Genomic DNA, 8,002 nt, shown 5'->3' on the forward strand with positions numbered 1-8,002 from the left:
AAAGTTTTGACTGACAAGGAGAAAGAGGTCAAGTGAGGGAGAGTGGAGGGGACTGTTATACAATGTTTACAAATACACATAATTTACAAATTCTCAATTTAGAATCACTCTTCTTGTGATGTTAGTTTCTGACACTGAATGCAGTCGCAGGTATTTAATTGACCCTCTACAGGCTCTCTCACTAGAACCTTCCTTGACCACTGAACTGGAAGCCTTGATTGAAGACCAGCTGATATCAACACTTAGGCATCCATCTCAATCTTGACAAGTACTTATTAACCTCTGGGATAAAATAGCTAACACCAGGAGAATGGACAATCACACCACAGTGACAATGTTTCTTCTGTGGGGATTTTTCCAGTTTCCCAGAACTGCAGAGTTTACTCTTTGTTGTGATTCTACTCTACCATGTGACCATTCTCCTAGCAAATGCATCTTTTATGGTGACCATCAAGCTCAACCACAAACCTTCATACCCCTATGTACTTTTTCCTCCTTGCTCTGTCATTTTCAGAAACCTGCACCACTATGGTGATCTTAACCTGGTTGTTGGTGGACTTGCTACCAGAGAACAGGACATTTCTCTCCATGAGTGTGCCACACAGATGTTTTTCGTCTTTGGGTTGGCAGCCAACAACTGTTTCATCTTGTCTGCTATCTCCTATGATCGTTCCACTGCTATCTATAAGCCCCTGCATTATCCCATGTTTATGACTAGAAAGATCTGCTTCCAGCTTGTCATGGCCTCTGGGGTGGTTGGTTTCTCAGTTTCTCTGTACATTGTCATCATAATATTCAACTTGTCTTTTTGTAACTCCAACATCATTCAGCACTTTTTTTTGTGACATTGCACCTGTGGTTTCCCTTGCCTGTAACTGCACTTTTCATCAGAAAAAGATTCTCCTTGCATTAACTGTGTTTGTGTTGGTGGGCAGCTTTCTTTTGATCATGATTTCTTATGTCTTCATTGTCTCCATAGTTGTGAAGACGTCCTCTGCCAAAGAAAGGTATAAGACCTTATCAACTTGCTCCTCACACTTCACTGTGGTGTTCATACATTACGGATTTGCTTGCTTTGTCTATCTGAGGCCCAAGAATCATGACACCTTCAGAGATGACACACTGATGGCAGTGACATACACTGTTCTGACACCTCTGCTCAACCCCATCACTTACAGTTTAAAGAACAAAGACATGCAGACAGCCCTGAGAAAAATACTGGATCATGTAATTAAGGGCTTTCTTCAAATGTTAAATAAAAGAGCTCGAACATTTGAAAAGCTGAAATGATTTTGATAAATAAATGATGAAAAGTGGAATACTTCCAATAAAAATAATAACAGTGCCCAAAGAAATGGAAGTGCCCAATTGCCTGATAAGTTTTAGTTTCATATTTATTTTACTACAAAGCCAGCAGTCAGCCATGAAACATACATACAAGTACATCAACTGAGCAAATTGGATTTAAATATTTAGAAATATTCATGTATGTAACAACAATTAATTTTAAAAAGAGGCCATGAACTTGAAAGAGAGCAATGAAGGATACATGGATGAGTTCAAAGGAAGGGTAGGGTAGCAGGAAATAATGTAATAATAATCTCAAAAAATAAAAGGAGCAATTAAGAAACAAGATGGGAATTTCAAATATTAGAATATTATTACATTTTTACAATCATATATAGAGAGATCATATAGTGGAATTTTTTTAAAAGCTTATTTAACAATTCCATGTTTTCATAACATTTGCCTTTTAACAAGAAAATAATATTAACACAAACAGTAAGAGAGAGAAAAAAGAGAGAGAAAGAATAAACTTACATTCAAAAGAAACATGACAAACCTACATGTTTAGAATTGACTTGAAGGAATAACCACAATGCAGAGAAATAGCAAAGAATTTTAAGAAAATATTCTACTAAACTTTATTCAAACATAGGGAAGAGGGCTGATTTTTATTATTACTTTATAAATAATACTAATCAAAATTCCCACTTCTTCCCCTCCTACCACTTCCCTCCCGCTACCCCCCACACACCCTTCTCCCAGACCCTCCAGTCCTAAGAGAGGGCAAGGCACCCTGCCCTGTGGGAAGTTCAAGGCCCTCCCTCCTCCATCCAGGGTTAGGAAGGTATGCATTCAAAGAGAATAGGATTCCAAAAAGCCAGTACATGCAGTAGAGACAAATCCCATTGCCATTATCATGGGCCTCTCTATCTGCCCCAACTGTCAGCCACATTCAGAGTCCGGTTTGATCCCATGCTTGTTCATTCCGAGTCCAGCTGGAGTTGGTGAGCTTCCATTATTAGCTCAGGCACACTGTCACAGTGGGTGAACCAATCCATCATGGTCCTGACTTCTTTGCTCATATTCTCCCTCCTTCTGCTCTTCAATTGGACCTTGGAAGTTCAGTCCAGTGCTCCGATGTGGGTCTTTATCTGTCTCCATCCGTCCCTGGAAGAAGGTTCTATGGTGATATTCAAGATAGTCATCAGTCTGACTACGGGGCAAGGCCAGTCCAGACACCCTTTCCTCCACTACCCAGGTTCCTAGATGGGGTCATCCGGTGGAGTCCTGGGAACCCCTCCAGAGCCAAGCCTCTTGCCAACTCCAAAATGACTCCCTCAATTAAGATATCTCCTTCCCAAAAGAACATCCCCATTGTCTCAGAATGTGGGTGTACCCCTCGCGGTCCTGAGTTCCTTGCTTGTGCTCCCCCTCCTTCTGCTCCTGATTTGGACCTTGAGATTTCTGTCCGGTGCTCCAATTTGGGTCTCTGTCTCTGTCTCCTTTCATTGACTGATGAAGGGCGGTCCTTGGACTTCCCACAGGTCAGGGAACCCTGATGGCTCTTCAAGCTGATGAGGGAGAGGGACTTAATCGGGGGAGGGAGAGGGAAATGGGAGGCTGTGGCGGGGAGGAGGCAGAAATCCTCAATAAATAAATAAATTAAAAAAAAGATATCTCCTTCCCTGCTCCCATATCTGTCCTTCCTCTATCTCAACCATTCCACTCCCCTTAGCTCTCCCCAAACCTCCCCTGTTCTCCTCTCTCTCCCCCTGTCCCCTTCCCTCTACTCCCAGCCCCCATCAGAAATAAAAATTTTATATCAATCAAAACTATACTTTGCAAAGGAATAAATATGTAATATGTTCCAAATAAATAAAAACTATGAAAAAATTATTACTAGCAAACTTGCTGTATAAATAGTATTAAATTGAATGTTTCTAGCTCAAAGGGTAAGATATTAAAAATTAAATCAAAGCAAATTTAAAAAGCAAAAGACAAGAGAAGCATTAATTTCACTTACTAATATAAGAGCTCATATGCATGGGGGATTGATGAGCTATCTTCATGGTTAAGAACACTAGAACATTTGTTAGCCTCCCAACTCCCATCAACTCCACTTGCAGGGAATACAACAGCCACTTCTGGTCTCTGTAGACACAGAATGCATGCGCTATAAGGCATCCATCAAAATATATAAGACATACACATAAAATAAAAATAAATAAATATTGTAAAGACAAAAAACATTTTTATAGTAATTATTTTGTTCTAAGTAGACATCTTCATGAATTACAAATATGGTGAACCGATTCAAAATATTTCTGTAGTTTGTACAACAAAGCATACAAGTTCAGCTATTTAGTGGATCAATAAAGGAACAATGTTTTGCATGGTATTTATAGTAATTTGAAATTAATATGAAATAGACTAGTATAAGTTAAAATGTTAATTTCATTCCATATGGCCACTATTACTAAAACATGTATCATAAGAAATGGAAAGGGAATTAACATAGTAGACTACAATAGAGTAAAATATAAATGATCAATATTTTAGCTTCTTTCAGCTGTAGAATCTGGGGTATGTGATATGAAAGTAGAAATAACACTAAGAGATAGAAAATCAGTAGTCTGAAGAGAAAAGAGTAAAAGAGAAGATAATGGGGAATTGAATAAGATAAAATAAATTTTCATGTTGAAACACTCATTTTGTACATGTGTTTTAAAAAACATTATGATAAAATAGAATTTTGATTAAAATATAATTTGCTAAAAATAAAATATAAAAAACAATGTATCGTGTGAATAATCTTAGAGTACTATAGTACCTAAATCAATTGTATAAATAGACTTTAATAAAAGCTGGTTGATGGAGATTAGGCATAAAATTACTAGTCAATGATGAATAGAGAAAAATTATAAATATCTTTGTTCATAGCAACAGAATGTAAATAAATAAAGTAAAACCTGACATAATCTAAAGAGAAAGCAAAACTATTTAGAAATTTTAACATCTCTTATTTTGTAATTGACATAAAAACAGTAAAGATGCATACAGTTATAATACACACAGATATATCATCTTAAAACAATAACATAAACTCTTTCAAATTTTTGAAGAACATTATCAAGGATAAATCACATATGAGGCAAGAAGGCAAAGCTCAGTAATTTTAAAAGTTCTTAAATTATATGCAGTACATTCTCTGAGAACAACAGAATATAGTTATAATTATTCTTACACTGTGAGAAAATGATGCTGGTAAAAATGGTCTTTCAGAAAAATAGGTTATAATATAAAATAGTATATGATTAACTTATTAGCAAAAAATAGCTTTTCTATATTAATCACTGACTATAAAAATTTCTGGTATGAATACCATGTCTTGTCAAGAAATCACAAACCATTTTTATCAGAATAAGTTATTCTTTTTCAAAACACCTTCTCCACAACACTAGCTCCTTGGGATATTAAATAATATTATAATATTATTTATTTATTTTACATCTGAACTGCAGTTTCCCCTCCCTCTTTTTCTTCCAGTTTCTCCCCACAACACTCTCCATCCATGCCTCCTCTATTTCTGTTCAGCAAAGATATCATAGATATCAAGAAATTATGGATATCAACAAAACATGTGTACCAACAAAACATGACAAATCAAGTTGTAGTAAGATTAAGCACGTCTACTTGTTTTAAGGCTGGGCAAGGTAATACAGTATGAGGAATAGGGTTCTAAAAGCCAGCAAAAGAGCCAGAGGAGTAGTTTATCAGTTACTTTATCAACAATAGGAAACAGGTTAAATAAATTAAGTAATTACATGAGATGGAACTCACTACATTTTAAAAATAAAGATGAAGCGTTTTACACACTAACATAATATAGTCATAAAATAATGTCAAATTAAAGAACAACTGAGTAAAACCATGCTCGGTTCATAACTGTAATCTTAAAACTGAGGAGACTGCAACAGGATGAGCTATATAACAAGTTCTATCTCAGTCTATAGAAAAAGAAATATGAAACAAAGCAACAGAGGGATATTATAATGTCCAAATGTATTTCAGTTTACTCACAGTTAAGATTATTCTGACTTTGAAGGTAAGAATTCTTGTAAAACATTAATGGATAGTAGATGTATGAAGATACAGTTTGTAAAGTTTTCAACATAAATTTGAACATAAAACAGTGTTTTCAAATGTTATTACATAAATCTGATGTTTTATTTAAATACTATTAAAGGTACATTAAATCTCTATAACATGAAACAATAAACCAGCTGCTCTTTTCATGATTCACAAATTCACAGATTTAAAAAGTGGTTTTGACAGTATTATCAGAGCTTGAGTATAAAATGTATTTTTATATTTTAAGAAAAAGCAACGGTTTTGTTTTATTTATGAGGTTTTATTTACTTAAGTAGTATATTAGAAAAGATGATTGGAACCACATAAATTTTGAGTAAAGTTATAGAAAGTACAAACTTAGGAATTTGAATCTGATAGGAAAACTAGCTTTTCTAAACTTGAGACATTGGTCAAGTTAGATAATACAGCTGTAGATATTTTATCATATTTGAAATAAAATGTGATAATAACACCCAGTAAACCTAAGAGAAATAGGAGAGATATATAACACAGCAAACATTTTTGACACATAATAAGCACACAAGGATTGTTGATATTAGTACCATGAGTAATATACTACAATTTATTCAAGAAATATTTCCCTTTCTCCAAATATCCTGATGCTTTTTTCATTTACCTGTTGTGAACTCACTACTAAAATATGATTGAAAATTAAACAATTACTATATAAATAATTGTCTCACATGGATGTTGTGATCTGAGGTCATTCTATCACTCTGGAAAGCATAACAATTGAGGGCAAATATCTGAACGATAATAGGTGTTGAGAAATACAATATCATGTACAAGGTGAATTGTTATTGTCATGTAGGCATCTTATAAATTCTATGTTCTGTAGGTTTATGTTTTCTCAATATTAATCTTTTAAAATCATAACTAAAAACTGAAGCTATTAGGAGGCTATGGGTACAGATGCTTTAAAAATAAAATTAGGTCCTTAAGGAAAAGGAAGGAGAGTAGTTTCTTAGCCCACTTTCATGTAAGAAGATATGCAGGCCATGATTCTCTTGAAGAACTGAGCCTTCCTCAAACGCTAAATATTCTGGTGTTTTGATATTGGACTTCACAGGTGATGTGGATGTCCCCTCTGTGTGCTGTGATTACCATTAATGAATAAAGAAACTGCTTTCGACTTATAGTGGAGGCAGAACTCAGCTAGGCAGGGAAACCTAAGCTGAATGCTGGGAGGAAGAAGGGTGGAGTCAGAGAGAGGCCATGGAGTTGCCAGAGACAGACGCTGGAAACTTTACCCAATAAGCCACAGCTACATGGCAATATACAGATTAATAGAAATGAGTTAAATTAATGTAATAGCTAGCTGATAAGAAGCTAGAGCTAACTGGCCAAGCAATGATTTAAATAATATAGTTTCTGAGTGTTTCTGGGCTGAGTGGCTAGGAACTAACTAGTAGCCTCCTATAACACACAGGCTATAGAACTCTAAGAAATAAATGTGCATTCTTCATAGGCCATCCAATTCATGCTATTTTGCTTCAGCCACCCTAATAGTCTAATATACCCAGGGAGAATAAATGATGAAATTAACTGATATCTACTATTTATTTAGCATGTACCATGTGCTTACCATATTCATATTTTATTATCTCATCTGCTTTGTGAGGTTTCAAAACTATCTCAACTTTATAAAGTGAATACCAATATCTCCTTCCTACTAATGGTAAAACAGAATCTTGGAGAAAGAAATTATCATTCAGAAAATGTATTTAGCAGTTATAAGTATTACAAAAATGAATTAAAATACTTAGGATAACTTTCAGGATATAAGAAGTCCTTAATATATATGAGTTATAATATTTTAAATATAAGATCATATGACTAGATGTATAAACAATAGTTTTTTTTTCATATGTGAGAAAGGATTAATTACCCCAAGGAAATTTTGTAAAGATTAAATGAGATGATACATGGATTGGATGGGCACATATTAAGTACTTGATAAATGTTAGCTATTATTTCTCCCAATTCCAAATACAGGAATGAAACCATAAAAAGTGTACGTAGCTTGTCTAAAGTCATATGAGCCATAATAGATCTAGATCTATATCCAATAGCCTCAAAACCTAAGTTGGACAATGTTTAACCAGTGAGCAATATTCATTCCTCATCTGATTAGCAAAATTGGAGAACATGCTCCACGAACAACATTTAAATGTTCCACAAAACAGCATTTAAATGTAAAGTGAGGAGGTCCCATTTTTCTTTTCCTTTTGTCAGATCAGCATGTAAAGAAGTTTAATATAATCAAATCAGTTTTTAAATTTAAATAGTATTTCCCTCAAGAGACCCAGAGAGATTATCAAGAGAATAAAAAAGATGGAACAGTAACATTTAATGATAGGTAAGTGTATGTAATCACAGCTGTTATACAGAATGCAAACATTGTGCCAAGGAAAGCAAGTTCTAGAAAACGGGTATCCAAATATGCTATAGTCATTTGAAAAAAAATGTCAATTGAAAAAAATCACTTTGTCTTAAGGTAGATCAATTCCCAATTTTTTTTTGGAACTGCCATATTGATTCCATAGTAGAAGTGCAAGTTGGC

The 8,002-nt window shown here is 34.5% G+C and overlaps 1 pseudogene; it reads left to right on the plus strand.

Moving 5' to 3' along the window:
• Positions 1–310: 310 nt before the first annotated feature.
• Positions 311–1,290, plus strand: LOC101991284 (annotated as a pseudogene).
• The last annotated feature ends 6,712 nt before the right edge of the window (positions 1,291–8,002 follow it).

Source organism: Microtus ochrogaster, chromosome X (assembly GCF_000317375.1).
Source record: "Microtus ochrogaster isolate Prairie Vole_2 chromosome X, MicOch1.0, whole genome shotgun sequence".
Classification (NCBI taxonomy): Eukaryota; Metazoa; Chordata; class Mammalia; order Rodentia; family Cricetidae; genus Microtus; species Microtus ochrogaster.